Source organism: Echinops telfairi, unplaced genomic scaffold (assembly GCF_000313985.2).
Source record: "Echinops telfairi isolate 266 unplaced genomic scaffold, ASM31398v2 ScPeMD7_6080;HRSCAF=6971, whole genome shotgun sequence".
NCBI classification, from domain to species: domain Eukaryota; kingdom Metazoa; phylum Chordata; class Mammalia; order Afrosoricida; family Tenrecidae; genus Echinops; species Echinops telfairi.
The window spans coordinates 5,241,851-5,263,915 of NW_022109980.1; the positions used below are offsets into that span (position 1 = coordinate 5,241,851).

Sequence of the window (22,065 nt, forward strand, 5' to 3'; positions counted from 1 at the left end):
AAAGATAGCAGAGGCATGCTCTGAATAGGTCCAGACAGACAAACTTCCATTCTCTTTTGTGCAGTGTGACTAAATTGACAGGGCAGAGAAATGAGTTTCATAGGCAGAAAGGCATTTTGCCAAGTCTTTCGACTATACTATCGAGTCAACATTTCAAAAGACACAAAATAAATGATGGCGCCCTTAAGTTGACATGAATTTTAAAAAAGCAGCCATACTGTGGTGGCTGATTAACCTGTCTCTAGAGACCTCCTTTGCTCTGTATCGTGGCTACGTGTTGGGCTGCGAACTGAAAGGTCAGCAGTTCGAAGCCATCAGCAGCTCTTTGGGAGAACGATGGGGCTTTCTACTCCCTTCAAGTGTTACAATCTCAGAAACCCACAGGGGCAGTTTTACCCTGACCAACAGATTCACTCTGAGTCACATTGACTTGACGGCAGTGACTCTGGGTTTTTTATTTGTTTGTTTAAAAATGTTATCGAGGCCATGGAGGAGGAGGTGCGGTATTTGAGCTAACACGGAGGGAGTGGGAATAGCGGAACGGTTCATTAATAAAAGCCGGACGTTCCAAAGTCACAGACAGGTATATAAAGTTCTGTACTTGGATTTTAAAGTATCTCAACGATATAAATACAAAGTGAGAGTAATTAGCTTAATCATAGCGTATGTACCTTTGTAACAACAGATAGGAGTTGGCTGGATACACGATGGGACAGCAAGTGGAACTAACTGATAAAAATGGAAGGCAAACAAAGGACGTGTGAAGGGAAATGTGGACTTTAGAAAGAGAAAAGTGATCCTCTTGATCTGATGTGGGCGGTGCTAGCCATCCCAGACATACAGTGCTTACTTGTGGGCTCCCTGGCCACTCCGTAGGAGAGAGACAAGACTTTCTGGTCCCTAAAAGCGTTTGTCTCGGAAACACACCGGGGCAGTCCTGCTTTGCCCTACAGCTCACTATGGTCAGTGTGAACTCATGGCGGTGCATTGGGGCTTTTTAAAGGTCGTTCACCAACCATTCAGAAGAAAGTTACTAGAATGGTTACAAGGCATGAAGTTGTGTCATTCTTGAATGTATGTGGCAGGGTCACTTGTCAAGAATGCTGGAAACTAAAGAATGCAGGGGGGATTCCCACAGGATTAAGACTATTCCTTGGCTCTAGTTCTGTCTGGGTCAGCTTTTCTCTGCTACTCACTTACCTGGGCCTATCTTCCCCAGTTTCACCTACTATTGGCTTCTAGCCCATAGTCTCTCCCCATAACATGCATGATCCTGAGCTACTTAGGCTAATGAAAGGAAACAGAAAATGAGTGGCATTCGTGCAAAAACCTTCTTCCTTATGGTTGCCTTGAGTCACAATCCCCGAAGGGCATTTGGCAAAGAGGGCATCTTGCTGTATTGGAAAGTTCACTGAAGTAGGAAAATACCCCCATTATATAAGACCTGCTCCCATCCATCCTCTCCAGGCCTCGCTTCTGTCCTCTCTAAAAGTAGTGGGCTTTAGATTGAACCCGCACTACAATTATAGAACTATTATGTTGATCTTACACGAATTTCCCCCCAAAGGGAATAACAAAGCATGTAAATGAGCCATTATTGGACTTGGTGAATTAAAGTAAATATTTTGCTACAAATTCCGTCCAAATAATGTTGAGATCTTTACATTCAGCAAATAAAATATTTAAAAACCACAAGAGAGCATTCTTTCTCGGTCTAATCACTTCACAAGTTCTCTTGTTGGTTGATTTTAACTTAGTTTGAAAGCAAAACAAAACATTAGTTCAATTTGGTAGACTCTCACACAATCCTTTTTTTTTTTAAGATCTGCTTTTTAACAAAACAAGTGCCAGATGAAGCAGAAAAGGAACTTGTGGCCAAAAAAATGCAGTGCTTGTGAAAGAGTATCAAGGGCTATACAAGATCGCAGGACAGGGATGGGCCCGGGAACCCAGGGTAGGACTTTCTGCAAAGGGGATTACTTCAAATGAAAATGGCGCCTCCTCGTTATAAATTCAAGTTCCACATTTGAGCGTCATGGAGTTATTGAGACCAAGTATAGGAAATATCTGGCATGAGAAAGAAGTGCAAGGCGCAAACATATATTTATAGGTAAGGATTTGAGGGTGTCATTGATTCATTTTCTGTGCTATTTCTCTCAGAGATGGAAATGGTCACTTGGAACATCAATGCTTAGTTCTCTCACTAGGACAGAAGATGGGTTTGTGGAGCTCACAGCAAATAGTAACACCTCTTTCTTGCCTCAACATCCCAGCCCCCAAAGAACGGGTTAATTGTCCTTAGACTCCAAGTAAGGGGGTAGTGGGGCAGGGGAGAGACAGGTAATCTCATCAACTTCCAGCAACTCTAGAAGCTTCCCGAGCATTTTAGAGCATTTCTTCCCCAAACGGCGTTGGTGCTCAAGTAGATTTCAGTTTAGGATATTGAAGTGCTCCGAGTGAGGAAAATTTTACCAGGAACTCAAGGGGAAAGATTTTAAAATGCTATTTGTTGACAGCAAAGGGGAAATATATAGTTTATCGAATGAAAGTTTTTCCTATTGCTCCCCTCAATTTTGAAAAGCATTCATCTGTGCTCATCACTTTGTAGGTTCCAGTTGATCTATGGTTTCACTTATCTGGTCTCTCAGTCATTCAAGTTCAATCATCAAAAGGCATGCTCATTCAAAGACGACTGGTATGGCGGGCAAATTTTACCATGTCTGAACTATGTAGCAGGTCATGGCTTTCTTAGACCTACTAGAGGTTGAAGTGGTTTATCTTAGGAAGTTTTATTTTTGTTGTCTTACATTTATTTTAAGAAGAGGGTTTTTTTTGTTTTCAAAGGTTTACCTCGAGGAATTTACTTGAAATCCCCATCCAACCATCTATACTTTTCCCAAGCATCAACCTCTTGCTTCTTTCTGAAAGAATAAACCTTGGCTAAGAAATATCCTGAAGTTATCTATATCCCAAGCATCAACCTCTTGCTTCTTTCTGAAAGAATAAACCTTGGCTTAGAAATATCCTGAAGTTATCTATAACTTAGACTAAGAATTTTCAGAATTTGGCCTGCCAGAGTTCAAAAAGACATATGTTCAAGACTATGTACCAATATTACAGCAAAATGTATGCATTTGCATTGTTGAGTAAAGAAAGACAAGTTAATAATTGGCCACTGGCTTGGAAATAACCACTTTCAGAAATCTGTGAGTGCGGGAAGCTGTCATGGGGGAGACATGGGAGAATCATGAGAAGAGGGTGATGGAGGTGGGAAAATGTTTAAAATGTTCACCTGGCATGAATGATGCTATAAGTGGCCGTGGAAAACGCTGCCTGCGTTAAATTCAGATTCATGAAAGATCTAGAAAAGATTCTGAGAAAAACATAATTTAGTGGAATATGGAATAGGCAAAAAGGACTCAGCTTCTTCATCATCAGAGGAAGAAAGATGGGTGGAACGCTCACAAAATCATTATGGATAGATGGAATAAAAGGTCAATCATATTTCAGAATGGTAAAATTAGGCAACATCCCTTGAAATTTCTGAAAAAGATTTATGTTCAAGAGAAACAAAAAATGTTTTACATATCATTTTGTACATGCTTTTTCAATGATGTTAAACCTCAAACTGAAAAACAATGTCATGAAACCATTTCTGATTCACAGCAACCCTACAGGACAGGGTAGAACGACCTTTGTGTGTTTCTGAGACTGTAACCCTTCACAAGAGCAGAATGCGCCATTTCACTCCTGCGCCGCACGCAGCTGGTGGTGAAACCACTACGCTACCAGAGCTCCCATGTTAAAGCTAGAGGAAAGTGATATGATGGCACTGTATTTAATCTCAAGAGTCCACATTCTAGGTGAGCAAATACATAAAGACTAAGCACGTTAATATGCTATTGATGAGTTAATGGAAGAACTGGCTTTGAATTTAAGAACCTATTAGGGATTTGTTTTCAGAGGGAAGAGCATAGGCACAAAGTGGCATCTAGGAATGTTTAAATAGAGTAAAAGTAGCCCTAGCTCTTGAAGACTTACTGACTGTGCACTGGTCTCAGGATGGAAAGGAGGGTATCCCACAATGGGGAAAAACCACCAACAAAGCAAGGAATAGAGGGAAGACGAAGACCTAACTTGTTGATGAAGTAGCTACAAGCTTATAGTGGCATGCATGGGAGGAATAATGAAAAATCAAAGTCAAGGGTAGGCACAATCCTGCCATGATAAGGAACTTGTCTCTTATCTTTGTGGCAACCAAGTGCCAACATTATTTAAGCAGGAGCGTGATCTTGATGCTAGCTCCACCTTCTGGAGAATAAGTCTCCTTGCTATGGCTGAGGGGATCAAAAACAAGATTCAAGTAAAACAGAATAACTGTTTTCAAATATCTGAGAGATGGGGTTTGACAGGGAATCGGAACTATTCTATACGGCTCAAGCCAGTGGGTGGGGTTTTGTGAGCTCAGTGCCAACAAAGGCGCCCATCGAAGGTCTAAACCACTTCAGAAGCTCGCCAGCTGTTCCCATTCATCCAATGGGATGCTAGGAAGGAATAACGTATGAATGGATATTATATGGATAGAGATTGGATTAGATGATCTTGTAGATCCCTTCCAAACTGGCTATTTTACTTGCTCTTCAACAATACTGAAAGAGTTCTATCTTATGCTTGTTTTTGTTTTCACTATAAGGGTCATAAATTCCCTTAACTATATTGTAGGATTATATCCTTCACCCTCCCTCGGTATTCTCTTGTCACTAGACCAAGCCCTGTATTAAATGTGGCATCTGAACCTGAACCCACTACTTACCTCAAAACAAACCGCAGCCCGAGGTTATGAATTAGGATTTGATATATGGCAAAATCATAATTAAATATAGCTCAACTAATGGAACGTAGTATTTCATGTTCTATTCTCAGCTTTCATGAGGAAAAGAAAAGTAGTGACTAAGAAAGCCAATGTCTTGGATTTTTCTGAAAGACAAAGAAACTCGTTTCCCAAGAGCTGGTCTTGTGTCAATATAGATATATCCCAACCCCTCTCTTTGCCGGCACTGATTTTAGAATGTTGAACTTGAAACCCTGAAAAACATGTTCAATTAGCTACAGTAAAACACAATTATGTTCACTAAACTGTACTTATTAAGGTAGTAAAATGGAGTACAGTTTTATAAAACATTTCAGCCACAATGACTGAAATAAAAGATAGCTGTGCTACTTAATTTTAAGACAACTCAATTACCAGTCCCTTCCCTAAGCATTCACTTTAATTAAGACTTTTCCACATTATAGATCTATGTCTTTCACTGGTTTGTGTGAAGAAAAAGGAAATATTTCATTTTTATCACTGCATCTTCAGTGCCTAGCACCAATCTAGGTGTTCCAAAGTTATTGCTTTAGTGAATTATTAATACACAAATAGTGGTTATTATTATCATCTTGCCTCAGTAGCCACATTCTCTATTTTCACCTCCAAATTGTTGCTAGTTCTATATTCAGATATTGCTACCAGGTCACATAAAGCTGGTGCTTAATTATAAATACAGCACAGATGGTATTATGTGCATTTATCATATTAAACTATAGGATACTAATGCAAAAGGGGATCTTGAAGGGCATTTAATCTAACCCTCTAATTTTATAGATGCGGAAATCAAGGCACAGAGCACCCGAATGACTCATGTCAAGTCATACAGCTTGCTAGTGACCGAATCGGGTCTGAAATATTGAGTTCTCTCTCAGGGCTTTTTTTTTTCTACAAAAAACTGGTTGGGCATTTTACAAGTGAAGTGAGAAACAAATACACAGTTCTTGTTCAGAAACAAGAAGGTGCATGTAGATGTTATTCCACTTCGACACTGGAATTCTCAGGCACAAAGAAGGCTGGTTCACTTCTCCTTTATTGGAAAGGTATCTTGTGTCTTTATTTTATATCCTTGCTACTGTAAAATCAATCTGATGATGTTTTAAGAGACAATAAAAGCCTGAATAATATGGCATAGATTTATCTATCAGTGGCAGCCATGCAGGAATTGCCATCTATTGTAATTTGTCTGTAATTTATAAGAGTATCTATTGGGCACCAAGATACAAAGAGTTGCTTTGTGTTATCAATCAAATAACTTCTCAGTTCACTTTTAAGAAAATGAAATTCTTGATGAATAAATTTCACAGTGGTTAGGTACACTGATGCATACCTCATAGTATTAAGTTTCAACCCACCCATCACCCAAGAGAGAAAGAGGGGGCCGTCTGCCTCAGAAAAGATTTAGTCTTGGAAACCCAATGAGGCAATCCTAGTCTCTATAGGGTCACTATGAGTTAGAATGGAATTCCAGGCAACGGGTTAGGCTTGATTTGTGTCTGAATTACCCATATCAGGGATTGTCTAGAAACAAGATTTGTGGTGGTAGTAGTCAACATTTTGAGGGGCTGTAATGAATCAGGACACTGCAGAAAGTTGGAAAAGAACTACAAGACTGCACTGATCATTCTTCCGGGGCTGACAGAACCTTCCATGGCACTCTGCTGATTTTTGAACATCATGAATGTTATATTATGATCACAAAGTAACGCTGTGTGATGTACTTATTTCTGTTCAAAAGGGATAGGTTGGCCATTTGCCTTATTGATCACATTGACGAGTTATCTCTAGAAAGGAACTTCTTAGATGATTGTCTGGCATGACAAATTCATAGTTGATCGAAATGGGAAAATTAAAAAAAACACACCTCAACAATCAAATTCTTCATTGCAAACAAGTCTCTGTAGGGATTCATGACGTCCTATTCTGCAAAGGCATCGACTATTCCAGGTGGAACTTTGTGCCTCACATGGAGCCACTCAAGTAAAGGCGAGGAGACATAGCATGTCGCCTGCTGTCCATCCTCCACCCACTCCACAATCTATGTAGGAATGGTGGTGAGTTTTAACAGAGAGAAATTTGATGACCCTTGAAAATATTGAGACCAGCAGTAAAGACAAAACTAAGCCCATTTCTTCAAGCATGTGAACTCTAGTAGCTCCGGACTTTGGGGAAATGAGATACATTGATGAAGAAAAGATAAAAAGCATTCTAAAATGTAATGGATAATCAACTTAAAAATATTGTATACTTACTTTGCTGTTATGGCCAATCATAAAGTGCACCTGAAAAAATAAAAATGCAATTTCAATTTCCTTGATCTTTTATGTTTATATTATCAAAAATGATAGCATAGTATTTTAATTTACATATCAGGAAGGCCATTTGGGGGAAAATTGGCTTTCACCACAATAATCCTTTATGAGCACTTTGCCCTCCCAGCCCCTACCCCCCATATATATAGTGGTGATTAGGACTCAAAATAGGAGTTACCAGGAATATCTTTCATCTCCTTCTCTGCTGATTGTCAGCACTGTTTTTTTCCTGAAATACGGTAGGTATGTGGGTGAGAAAATGAACACTCATCATTCTGAAAATAAATCACAGTCTGGATAATGGGCAGAAGGGACTAATGGCTGCCAAGGGTCCTATCCAGTTTAATCGCTCCAAGCCCTACTGACTGCATTTTTACTTCATTAGTCAATGGTCAAACACGTAATAAGTTCCTTCCAAATCAAAGGACACCGCACACCAGATCTAATCACCCCAGGGCTTAGCTGGAGCAGATTACTGAGATGCTTAACAAACTAGCTTATAAAGTTTCAGTCTTACCCTGTCAGGTGAAATTTAGCAGAATGCGGATTGACATCACAGGGATTTCTGAAAAGGTCAGGGTCTTATCACTTAGATGAAGTCAACACTGTAAGGATTTGATGCAAGTTGGGTGGGAAATCCTTAAAATTCTAGACAACGTTAAGGAGACATGTGGAGATGTCTCTCCCAGAAACCTCACTGAATCCTGTGGAAAGCTGGAGAGCATAATACTGGCGGCTGCTTACTTGAATGACTCCTAAAACCGGAAGGCAGAGCAGTCAGGGCATCTGTCACCCCACAAGCAGCTAGAGGAAAGATGTCCAGGTCGATCACTCCTATGCCCCCCCCACCCCCCACACACTCCCCAATCCGGATGGCTCCACAGCACTGTCTTTACTGCTCCGAAGCTGATCACCTTGGACCTAGCTTCTCCCACTGGATTCACACAGCCCACTTGCTCCAAAACAGCCTTAATCCTACATACATCACTGCTTAGGCCGGTGTCCATTAAGCCATGCCACATCAAACCATATTCTGACATAGCTCTTCTCAGCTCAACTTTTAAATGCTTTGGATCAGGACCAGACAGCTACCGCCGGAATAGCTCTACTCACAGCATTGTAAACCCTATTGCTCCTGACATAAGACATTTCTTATGTGAACACTACTGTTATCATGGTGGGCTTCTTAGGTGAACACTACTGTTATCATGGTGGGCTTCTTTCAAACGTCTTCATTTCTGTCTGTTCAGCAATTCTGTGTCAGTAATACGCTACCAACCTTGACTATCCCGCGTATAATTGCAACACTGTCTTATCTCCGAATATTACTGGGTACAAATTTAATATTCTCATCAGCTCTATCACTGCTATTGAGTCAATGGTGAATCGTAGCAACCTTATAGGGCAGGGTAGAACTTCCCAGGGGTTAAAGAGCCTGTCACGCTTTACGGGCAGGAGTAGAAAGCTCCATGTTTCTCCCAAGGAGGGACTGATTGTTTTTGAACTGCCCACCTTGAAAGTTTCCTTGATAGCTTCCACAATAATGAAATCCATCCTCTATTGAACATCTATTACAGGGCAATTTGAATCCATTAAGTTTCAAATAGTCATATAGAGATATACTTTACCCATTTTAAAAGGAGTCATTTCACCAAATTGTACCGTCATCACCAGACTCAAACTTTCAAACATTTACATCACCCTCTAAATGATCCCATCTGTAAAGCATCCTGTTCTCACCCTCAGGCCCTGGCAATCACTAATCCCCATTCTGCTTCTGTAAATTTGCCTTTTCTGGATGTTTCAAAGAACAGAAGCACACACCATTTATCCTTTTGTATCTGGCTTCCTTCCCTTAGCAAAATGGTTTTGGGATTCACCTATGCTGTACCATGTTTTAGTATTGGGTTCCAATTTATTTCCAAATAATACCATACCACTTGGAATGGTAGTTGATATACTTTTTGCTTATCTATCTGTCGGTGTGACAATATTATGAATTATGAACATTCATAAAGTAGTCTTTTTGGAGACATACGTTTTCATGCCTCTTGAGGAATGGAATTGCAAGATCAAATAGTTACTTTTCTATATGGTGAATTATACTAGTTTTTTTTTAACCAGTATTTTCTGTAACATTCAAATACCACACAATTAACCCATTAAGAAAGTGTACAATTCAATAGTACTAAGTATAGTCACATGAATTCCTTAAATCATCACCAAAATAGATTTAGGACATGTTTATCACCTCATCGGCCCTAAACACTATGTCCTTGAATCCATTATTGGATCCCTGCTCGTTAGGAATTGTACTCCTAGTTTAACAGAGGAAGAAACAAACAACTTGGCCAAGCTAGACACCTGGTAGGTGTGAAAGCTGAGATGTCTGTTTGACTACACAGTTCGTGGTATTTCCATTTTGCCATGCTGTCACTAAACCTCAGAGTTCTTTTCTAAGAGATCCTTCTAAGTACTCATCTGATTTCCTATTTACAACTTTCCTTTGCCACTCCATCAATAGCTTTCTTCGACACCTCATAAGCATTATATCTTGCTTCTCCAGCTAAATCATGACCTTCCAAAAAGCAAGTATGATATATTTCCTTAAAATTCTCAGTCCCAAAAAGAATTGTAGGATACATAATGGCTCAATATTTTTGCTTCATCAATAAGCACTATTCCTTATGATTAACCTAAATCCCTCCTCTTACAGAGTTTACTTGTACCCCTTTCCTTTAGTATCAGTAGCGTTCTCACAGCTAAAATTCCTATTCTGGAGTTGCCTTGGTCCAGAATCCTCTATCCTGTAAGTGGAATGGCTCCAGCCACACATGCTCATATATAAGCTGTGAAGTTGTAGTCTAACTTCGGCAAACCAACATGTGTTTTTGTCTGGAATGCCCTACATTAACCAATATAGTGACAAAGAAACAACCTGTTTCTAATTAATGCTCCATCCATCTTCCGATGTGTGCTTAGCTATGGAAGAGTAGACACTGGCATTGTTCTGTGACAAAGCTGCCTGCTCTTGTGTTGCGTATTCTTGGGCAAAGAGTCATTTCACTCTGTTATTGCAAGTGGTGCCAATACGATGATAACTCCTGATGACCCCAGAGTAGAACTGCTCCATGGAATATTCTAAATTGTGATCTTTCAGAAGCAGATAGACCCTAGATGGGCTGAAAATGGCAACCTTTGAGCTAGTACTTTAGCACTTACTCAAGACATGAGGGGACCAAATTCTAGGCCCTTGTTTTGCCATTTGTCTCATGGACAACAGGGTTTAGGTAAAAAAAAAATGGCAATGCTTTTTAATCCTGTCCTAAATCATTTTCTCAATACTAGTTCTACAGTTTCTCAATCATGTATCTAGCACTTTCAACAGTCAATCAATTTTGCCTTGATACTAACGATGTGTCAACTAAAAACCTGCAATGCTTTTCTACACTCATTTTTATTAATCTGAACTAGAGTAATTTCTCCTTTTGTAGAAAATTTATATGTAATATTTTTATGGAAATTATGATAGAATCATCATCACAATCACATCAAAATCTTCCAAAAATATTTTATTAGGTCTACAATTCCTTCCTCCAAAGGGCCATCCACCCTTACAGATTCAAGTTTTTGAACCATCATATAGTAGCTTTTGTACATTATAAATTAAGCTTGTGTTCTAATTTTGCTTTTCTAATTTGCTTCATTTCCCTTTAGAAAAGACTAAGACAGTAATATGATGCATAGACACTAAATGCTGTCATATTTCAAAAGAAATGGGGGCTTTTCTCATTAACTGATAGAAAAATGAACATACAATTTGATAAGCAATAAAATAATCGGAAAGAACAGAGAAGCTATTTTTTAAAAATCTATTTGATATTTAAACAGCACCTTAACCTTATATATACTCCTGAAAGTACCTACACTAGGTTGTTCATTTCAAAATTCATTAGATAATATTTATAGTGTTAATAATAGATCCTGTTGCTAGGGAGCCTTACCTGAATTTTCAAGCTCTGAGGGTTGATATTTCAGCAATTAAACTCTTAGCTCTAATATTTCATTAACAGATTTTTATATGAATGTAATTATTTGAATGAGAATACTGAAAACAGTTCCTAGTTTGCAAATGATGCTCAAATTGGAAGAAAAGTAAAGGATGAGGAACTGTAATCAAAATCTTAAAGACGCATATTATTCAGGTGGCAAAATATATGCTAATATTAAGGACTCTTGGCAATAAAGTAAAGTACAGTTACAAAACTTCCTGTTCAGAATTATCCCCATCTCTGTTCCTTCCCTTCACCACCTGGGCAATCATATACACACTCCATAATAAGTAAGAAATAGAAGTGGTCCTAGCGAAGTAGAATTAGGAAGATTATTAGTGGCTTAATAATCCAGCACTGCCAAGACTATAATTCCACTGAAGTATGCCTGTTCCTGTTCAGGATGCTCATTATAGTACATCTGGACAGGAACCAGCAGTGCTGATCATTCTCTCTCAGTTCTGGACCACTGCTTCTTAGTACTACTTACTAATTAAAATGGGACGGTCCGCGCAAGTGCTGAAACAGATGGAAGAAGGCACTGTTTTCACATTTTGATTGTTCTTATTGAATGAAAATCAGATATACATTATCATACATCTGAAGAAAAAGAGAGCAATCTCTAGGGCATGAAAACAGAGGATTCACTGTACAGACAAAACACCTAAAAAAGTGACAAGGGAACTTGAGTTGAAATGGTCAACTCTTATGGTTCGGGAGACAGGAATAGCAGCCAGCGTGAAGATGGCAGAAGATGAAGTTTTCTGCAAAGAAGCTTTAGATCTACATTCAGAGAGTCTTTCTCCACAAATATGGGTTCTGAACTGCAAGCCATCACCTGGCTAGTGACCAGAAGTATTGAGATGTGAATCAAATTCAGGGTTTCAACCAAAACTCATATTAAATCTTCTTTTAATTGAGATATGACCATGCAGTGCTTGCAATCGGAGAATGATCAGTTTCCATTCTAGTTGATTGACTTGAAAAACTGTCACTACATTTTTATGAGATTCACTTTTCTAATTCAAGGACTTGCTTTGAAGAATAACTGATGGCATGGATGGTCTAACACAGTGAACTAGATACTTGATAAATAGGGGTTATTAGAATTAGTGCTAATTATTAGTGAGATAATACGCTCTTTTTGTTTGCCCCACCTCATTACCTCCTGCTTATTTGATGGCCCTGTCTCCTAATTTGGGTTTCCATTTCTACATAATGCACCTCTTGGTAGTTGCATTTGCAAACCAAATGTATAGCGAAGATGGCAAACATCGTCACAGAAACAATAAATTCATCGGGGGAAAAAAGTCTGGCCTCCAGACTTAAAATGCTATTGTGAGCTGGCTAGGAGGTGAAAACACAGGCGCTGCCATGGCATGGTGTACAGTGTAACATTATGAATAAGATGACTAACTAATCTTGGTCTGGATGCTTAGCAAATGTCCACAATAATGCTATCACGGTGAGTGCTGTTGAACATGCAGTGACTCACAATAAACCAATGAAGTTCAGGACTATTATTCTTCCCATTTTATAGAAGAGAAAACTGACGCAAGGTATTAATGAAGTTCCCACAGTCCCACAGTGACAGTGCCAGGATTTAAATCTCTCTAACGCTCAAGGTCTTCATCACCTCACCATGCCGTCCTCATAGCAATCAATCACGTACAGACAAAACCCCTAAAAAACCAAAGACTGTGGGCTGCAGACCAAATGAACTGAAATATCAAGGAAAGATGGAATAACATACAAGTAATGGGAGCCTTAGTAGTGCTGCGGGGTAAGCACTAGATTGATAACTTTAGGGCAGATGGTTCAAACCCAACAGCCACTCAGACAGAACAAAATGAGGTTTCCTGCTCCTGGAAAGAAATACAACGACTGAAACCCTATGTAGGTTCGCTGTTCATCAGAATTGACTTGATGGCAGTGGGTTGGGGTTTGACAGAAATAACACAATGAAGCACAATGCTTCATTTATAAAAGTGGCAGTGCATGGTGGGGTGGGGCAACCAATCAACCCACCAATTCAGGGACATTGTGACCCTCAATCGCTGTTTTAGTTGCTGAGAAGCAAGACACCTGATGTTCAGTAGCATCTGGATAGACTAAATATTCAGTCTCCATTTATCAGGGGTCTTTCTCTAGGAAGGACAATTTTTGTGATGCAATATGCTGGTTATAGTGGAACAATATGTTTGAAAGTCACATTTGTATCCCCATAATCATAATGAAAATATTTCTGTATATTACAACTATTTCTGATAAACAATATACCATTTGTATTGAATGATTTTTCGTCTTGCCCAAATTTCATTTTTAATGGTTGCCTCTCTCTGCCACACACGTCTTAGATAAACTTCTTTTAGTAGTGAGACCACCTTCTTGACTACATTATTTCTCCATTGTCCTATCCATTCAAACAGGCTACAGTAAAATCAGATTGTGTAATTTTTCATAGGATTGATGTGGAGAGAAACACAATAAAGACTAAACTGATAAAAGCAAGATATATTACTCCATGGAGATTTTCCTCAGAAGCTCTCTTTGAATTAGGCAGCTGTGCCCTCCTATGCATTGCAGGGCAACATGCAGACTAAAGGCAACATCCTTGCTATTTTGACCCCCACCCCAGCCCTAAACTCAAATCCTGTCTTCATGTACTAGGTTCCTTTTACGGATGCCATTTGAGGCTGAGATGAAAAGCAGGTGTGTTATCATGGTTAGCCTCTCTGACTTGTTTGAGACTCAGATCATTGATTACCTGGGCTGCACCCTATGCCTTCTAGAGTCTTCTAGATAGGTCACCAAATCCTTTGCCAATCAAAGTGTGGTTTTAAGGAATGCAGCATCAGCATTAAAATCACTTGGGAGATTACAGAACTACCGAATCTCAGGCCCCACCCTAGACAGACTGAATTAGGATCTGCACTATAACAGCATTCCCTGGTGATCTCTGTAGCGATTGTTTCCTTTCTCTCTCAGATGGGGGGGACATAATGATAGAGACAATAGGAAAACAGAAGGCTAAAATCACCCCCTACCCCTGAAAAAAAATTCAAAATGGTATAACAACATTGTGGTGCTTATTTTCTGTTCTTTGAATACACCAAGCTCCCCACTGCTTTAGGGCATGTCAGTGTGGCCTATTGGTTTAGTGCCTCTCAACCTCAGATTTTGCATAGCTGATTCCTGCACTTCATTCATGTCTCTGTTCAAGTACTCCTCCTTAGAAAGATTTCCTCTATCTTAGCTAAAATATCACCACCACCACCCACCCCTGGAAATCCCACACCACTCTTTAACCTCTTGTATTACTGTGATTTTTGCTCATGGTATTTATTCTCACCTAATGCATTATATATGTATTTTTCATTGTTTCCTCATTAAAATTGAGTTCCATGAAAACAACCACTTGTTCGATCATGCTTGGTCAATCTTGTAAGCAAGAAGACTAGAATAGTATCTGGTACATGATAAAACCCAAACCAAACTGCACGTCATCGAGAGGATCCGCACTCATAGCAAACCTATAGGAGGACAGAGTGGAACTGCCAGTGTGGGTTTCCCAGACTGTAACTTTTCACTGGAAGAGACCAACTGGCTGGTGGTTATGAAGTGCTCACCTGGCAATTAGCAGCCCAATTCATAACCAGTATGCCACATTTGGCACAAGATAGGGTCCCACAATTATTTGTTGCCTAAAGGAATATTGGTGGGCACTGGGAATGTTGGTAGACACTGGAGCCTTCCATATTCTGTTATCGTATCAAAGAAATGAAATATGTACACTTTTCCCTTTCATAGATACCAATAGTGCCTGGGGTCCGCCCACAAAGATCCAGTTTCCCATTGAACAAATGCATCAGTGCCTTGGCTTATTTACAAAGCAAAAGCAATAATCATGCTCTGATCCCAGTGAATGTGTCATTCTTCCTTTTAGCCTCTTGGCATTCATGAATCCCCGAAGAACAGATTCTATTTCATAACTTTATCAGTCAAATCTGCTTAATACCATGCTCTGCCATCATCCCTAAGGCTGAACAGGTCAATTCATTTCCCTGGCCCTAACCTGTGCTTTTTTTTTTAAGTACCCGGCCTAGTACTGATGATGGGGAACATATCCAGCAGTATGAAATTGTACATATTCCTTCAGATTACTGAAGTTTATTGAATGTCTAAATCTTTCTATATTTTAAAAAATTCTTAGCTTCATGGAAACCATGAGTTCTTAGTGTTTAAGATACAATGAACATCAAAGAAGTTTATTAGTTTTAAATGAGGGAAAATTCCCTAAAACAATGTTTTATTTATATATATATATATATATATATATATATATATATACACACACACACACACACACACACACACACATACATACAGTTTTTGGAGATTGTGGACATGAACACATTCACCTATCAGGGGAAAACATTACTTGGTCTGACCATGTGTCCCAATTTAAAGCTCAGGAAATAGGTCTCAATAGCCACGAACCTATAGCCATGTTATCCTAGATTCTGGATCCCCAAAAGGATTCAGAAATACCTTCTTGGAGTAGTCTCTGCCTTTTTGTCTTGCCACTAATGTTCCCTAGGAAGGTGAGGGTGAAATCCACCAGTGAGATCAAGAGCTTTCAAATTCTTTTAATATGCTCCCAGATATTTTAGCTTAGTGTGAAAATAGGGCTTCAGTCAATAGAACAGGAAGGATTGTAACTCAAAAGTTAGGTGGCATCTTTTCAATACCCTTTCATTTTCCCTTTAGCTCACACCTTTCCCTATTCCCACAGTTACATCCTCTTTTCCTTTGATACACACCCATCAGGAACATTGATTTTTTAGACTTCATCCATCCATCCATCATCCCTCCTTCCATCCTTTTATTCATTCATCTAACAAATATTTACTGAGCACTGCTATCAGCTGATGATCGATAAAGCATGAACCCCTGGCTTAGCACATTTCCTAATAGCTACTTCTTCCTTTTAAACCTGTATACTTAGCTTGAAAGCTAAGCTACTATTCAGTCTTTCTGGTAGCGACAGCTGCTAATGTTAACAATAAAAAAGTGTTTTTCCCCAAAAACATCGTAGTATCCCTTGACATTCATTGTACTCCCATAGTCCCTAATACATAATAGTAATAATAATCACTACCATTTTAATTGCCTGCTACAAGGCAGTGAACTCAATTTTTCATAGCTATTTTATCTCTTAATCCACCACAACTAAGATTTCGAGAGGTTCAGTTATTTACCCACAGTCATTCGACTAACAGGGAGCAGAACAGAGGTCATCTTGTCTCCACATCCCATGCTCACCCTACTGTTTACTGAAGGGTTAGGTCCCTTACCCCGAAGCACACCCATCTTAGCTGGCAGTACGTTGTTGATGCTATTTTCCATACCATGCTAGGAAAAGAGCAGAACAATTAGAAAGATGAGTGAATAACCCGGAGAGAGTAGTGACTCAGGAGTCAAACAATCCAGATAATAATAACATTCAGGAAAGGAATGAACAGTCAATCTTTTGTTACATGCCTACTTTGAAGGAAAACCTGACTGCTTCAGAAGAGTCTTACTTTCTGATGCCATCTCAGATGAAGTGGTCTCAACAGATAAACAATGTTATTTGGCATCTATGAAAGAACATCTTCCGTGTGGACTGTCATAAGAGTTTTATGAGCCCCCAATAAAATTATTTTTAAAAAGTATTAGAATTTTTTAAAAACAGAACATCTTCCTCTACTGTCCCTGCTGTAAGCTAAGTGGACCAAGTAGAAATCAGTGAATGTGTATAAAGCTTTGGAGAAGTCTCCTTGATTCAGACACTAATCTTTATATTAACAATTGACTCGATGTCCGTGAGTTTTTATTATGATGATTGAACAGAAGTAGGGAATAATTGCAGACTTAAAAAAAAGTTCAGTCTCAAATGACGTCAGACTCAAATGATAACTGACAACATATATACAGCACAGTTGTGAATACCTGCCAATTCTGAACATATCCTAATAGCTTGTGCCAGAAGGTTTTCAATGTTTCCTCATCTTGAGCAGTTAGATTTCTCCCCATACTTTCATGATTGCTATTGTTGTTGACAGTGGTGTGTGTCAATGTGACCCTGTAAGACAGAATAGACCTGGCTGATAAGGTTCCTAGGCTGCTATCTGTCTGGCAGCAATGTGCCAGGCCAGATCTCTGTTATCCTACAGAACAGTGGGAGAGTCCCATCTGAGATTCGTTCAGTGAGCAGCCCAGAGCTTGTCCATCATGTTACCAGGACGCCTGCCTTTTCTTCATTAGTAATAATAAAAAGAAATGGTTCTTGCCCACATGACCCCTTGTACATGTCTGTGACTATTTCTTCTAGATAATTTTTTTAAACACGCGATTCCAGCTTAAAACATAAAAGGTGCTTTTGAAGGGACTTTATACAGAATTTCCATAGTCCCTACCAAGCAGAGAAACGTGGTAGGGAGTCTCCTTCCATACAGGTTATGGCCTTCCAAATATCGGGGCACATTCTACTCTGACCTATCGTGCCACAATGACTCTAAACTATCAGAAGACAATGGGTTTGTTCTTGGGTTTTAATACCTTATGCCATCACCTTTTAGAAAGTTTATATTGATTTTCCCTCCTCTAGAAATCTATGAAACTGTCTCATAGCACCTCCAGAACAATTCAATATAATTTCTCATGTTTTTAGTCAGATGGGCACCATAAATGTAGTTTTAATTTCTAATTTTCAATGTTTGTCTTACATGAGCATTTTTTGTATCTCCTATTCATGTACTGAGGGAGCCCTGGTATGGTAGTGGTTACGTATTCGGCTCTTCTAAGGTCAGCAGTTTGAAAGCGCCAGTCTGTCCTTGGGAAAAAATACCGGGATTTCTCTCATTGTAAACAGTCCCATTCTCGGAAACTCCCAGGTGTAGTTCTAGCCTGTCCTCTCATGTGGTTACCAATCAGAAGTGACTCAGTGGCAGTGCCTGTAGTCATGTCTGTGCTATTTCCCTTTAGGTGTGTTCAAATGTTCATGTTGACTGATCAGAGAATACGTTTATGCTATATCCATTTCATCTTTGTTAGACAAGGGCAAGTCAGAAGGCATTGTCACTAGGGCTCCACTTGCATGGGTCCATTCCAAATACACCATGCTTAAACAGGACTCCGCACTCAGCGGGTGGCTGAGAGACAGTCCCCTCAGTAGGTAGACACTGCAATCTGTCTCATTAGGGAGCCTTCAAAGTACGGTGCAATCAACGCAGTGGGTTCTGAGGTGATCGGCAGGGTGGGTTAAATTCAAGGTAGAGATATAAGCATAAGCGGTTGCTTATGGGAGCTGTTTTTTAAACTCATGTTTTGTTTTGTTTGGCCATTCCAAAGAAGTAATCTTAATAAGTATTTTCAAAGGGCGCAAAAAGGATCTTGGGGGCTTATTACAATGAAATTTTAAGAAAACGAAAAACAGAGTTGATGAGAAAAAGCTTTGAAAGTTGTGTTTCAGAAATGTTTCCATAGTGACAATGCGTGTGTTCATTCTTCGAGGGTAGCAAGGTCTGTCCTGTCAGACGTTCATTGGGAGACTGTACCTGACCCACTCGACAGCCTGGATCATGCCCCTTCCGACTTATTTGTTCTCAGACTTCAAAGAACATACCAAAGGAACACGATTTGAATTCCTTCAGGATGCCAAAACGCCTGCTTTGACACGGACAGAGTGCCATGGAAACTCTACTTTTCGAACGGGACCTGGACCTCTATGGAAAAGAGCTAGAGACCCAACAGTTGGCCATTGTCGATGTGTTTGCTTAATGAAAGTTTTTATGATTTTGTAGTCACACTATTCTTCTCTTCATTCCTTCCCTCTTTGTACACTGGAAATTCTTATAACTGCATGATACATTTTAGTGTCTCTAGGATTATGCTCTATTTAATTTTAAAATACTTTTTAAGACTAAAGTCCTAATTTTTCCAAGAGGAATTTGTAAAGTATCTAAAAATGTTTGTACAAAAGAACAAAATGCAGGCTTAATGTATGTAAATCCTACACATCCATTTGAAACTCTGTCTATTCAGAAGCTAAGAGGCTGTTGGGTCAGCCTTGGATTGCTAACAACTAGGCTGGCAGTTCAAACCCATCAGCTGCTCCTGGAGAGAACGATGAGGTTACCCTGGGAGCATAAAGATTCAGAGCCTCCGAAACCCTACGAAGAGTCTCTGAGAGCTGGAAGTGACTCAGTGGCAGAGGGTATATTTATAAGCTGAGCAATCAATTTAATGGGGAAAAAATGACATATTTGAAATATCTGGATATCCATTTATTCATATTTCACTATATGTTTCACCAGAAAATTTGGTGATATTCAAGAAAAGCTAGGTCTTAGAGTTTTCTTGTTAAGATGGTCCTAGAATTTGAAGATGTTTATTTTTAAAAATACTATTGAAGTATTATGTTTTCCCATTTATCATTTATAACTGGCTCTTAATGGTATAGCAACTGAGAGTATAGCACTAGCCATAGGGACTATGTTAATAATCAATTTAAAATGTGTAGAAGAAGCAATACTTCTATTTAGGAAACATACTCTCTGCTGGAAGTTTCCCATTGTAGACTCAAAGAGTTATGATATTACACACTACCCTTCAAATTCAGAGAATTTAAGGCCATGTTCTCATTCAATAGTTATCATTCTCAGATGAGAGAAAACCATTTATCAAGACACAGGAAGAAAGAGAATAGCTATCACACAAGTCAAAGCACTGGGACAAAAACAATGAGTCTGATTAAATTTTCAAAAGAAATTTTCACAGTCTGCAATTGTGTTTGGCAAGTTTAACTCCCAAATGAAATTTTAGAGGAGATGTTATATGCCCTTGAAGCGCAGGTTTGTAATGAAAATGCTGACAAACCTTATCAGAGATGATTGTAATGTTATGAGTACCTCTAATATCACTTACGTGTAAGTAAAAAAAAAATCTGTACACATAGACTGATATTTTTTCTCCCGTGAAATCACTGTCTTTTAAAAAGCCATATTCAATGTCAATTGTATCCCTTCACTTTAAATTGTCATTCAGGGCATAATCTACATAGTTTTCCAATTATTTAAACAATAAATCATCATTTCAATATTTCATATAGAAGCATTCTCTTCTAACTCATTAATTATAACGAATGCCTCCAGCTGTGTGGGCACAAGCATGGCTGTTTTCTCCTGAAGACTAAAGTTAATTCAGTGAACCTAAAATCCATCAAAGGCTTTGTAAATCTATAAAAGTCATCTTCCACAAATTTCCATTTTCCATTATAGAAAACAGTTCAATGGTTTGGAGCAGCCAGCATAAAGCAAAATTCTTATTGTTACCTCATCTGAAGTCACTAAGGTCGCATTACTTTGCAAAAATCATTGGTCAGGTTTGCCTGGTCATCTTCTAAAAGCATCTATGCAAATCACACAGATGCAACATAAAACGATGGATAGAGAAGCTGGAAACCCAAGACTCCTGTTGTGCTCAGAATGAAGGAACTGCTGTTCCTTCCCAAAGAGGAGTCAACGGTGATGAGGGTATATCAGGCAGAAACAGAAGCCCAATAGCCAAAGCTGAACCCACCGGAGGCACGAATGCTTTGTAACGTAGCATTCAATGAAGAGTTCGAGTGGCACAAACTGGAAAGTGCTAGACTGCTTACCTAAAGGTGGGTAATGCCAACTCCCTCCAAAGCTCTGTGGAAGAAGACACGGTGATATGCTTCTGTAAACAATACAGCCAAGAAAATTGTACAGGGCATTGCTATTATTGTCAACTTGTGGCAGCTCTAAGTCGGTGTGCATCTGACAATACCAGAAGTGTTGAATTACAACCCAAAGAGGGAAAGGAGCATCCAAATCATTTATGCAATGATTCGGCCCTCAAGGAAGCAGAGTAAACTGCCCTGATCTGTCAGTGTTAACTGCACATAATGACTTTCTTCCAAAGGACACCGTACAAAAGAGGGTAAAGCAGAAAGGGTGGGAAGAGGATACTAAGAAAATCTGAATAAAATAGGAAATTAAGTTAATAATAATGCATCACTCTTGGTTCATTAATGGTGACAAAATGCCATCATAATGCCCAATGCCCAGATTAATACATTGCATACGGAGGGTGGTATATGGGAACTCCTTCTATCTGGTTGATTATTCGATAAGTCTAAGACTTTATAAGAAAAGACATATTGATATTTTTAATTTATTAAACAAAATAGCAGAGGTCAGAAATGCTCAGAGGTGCGGTGAAGAAAGCCCCCTAAGAAGACAATGGGCACACAGACAACAGCAGAGGACCCTTGCCGAACTTCAAAGCCGCACACATGTGAATGTCAGAACACACTCAAAAGGGGATATGAAAAAGTTACAAGTCTAATCACATCCCCCCAAATATTTTCACCTTGTAAAAGCTTTCCCCATCATCAATAACACAAATGTGACAAGCTGTATTCCAAGTTAGCCCAACCGCCTACTAAAAGAATAACAGAAAAGAGAACTGATTGGAGGTTGCCTTACAAGCTTTGATATCAAGCATGGATTTGAACCAGAGGAGATTAAAAATCAAAGGATCTCAATAACGATACCAGTTTATGATCATCTGTTGTCTTTTAAGGAGGTATTGATCTCTCACATAGGTATCCATAATGGCTCACACAAGTTCAGGGTTATTTTCACAGCTAAGGATCCTTCTGATAAGTTTTATAAAAGGCAGTTCGAAAAACCAAATCAATTACTTTGTAAAACTCTTTTAACAATAAGTTTCTTGGAGTTACCTGCAATGAGAATATTTT

The 22,065-nt window shown here is 39.1% G+C and overlaps 1 protein-coding gene across 1 annotated transcript in view; it reads right to left on the reverse strand.

The window, feature by feature from the left end:
- Positions 1–22,065, reverse strand: part of LOC123522362 (teneurin-1-like) — a 444,826-nt gene that overhangs the window by 277,187 nt on the left and 145,574 nt on the right. Inside the window, exon 2 of the mRNA XM_045295866.1 lies at positions 7,123–7,152. The gene's annotated coding sequence lies outside the window, so the exon portion shown is untranslated. The remainder of the gene's footprint in view (positions 1–7,122; positions 7,153–22,065) is intronic.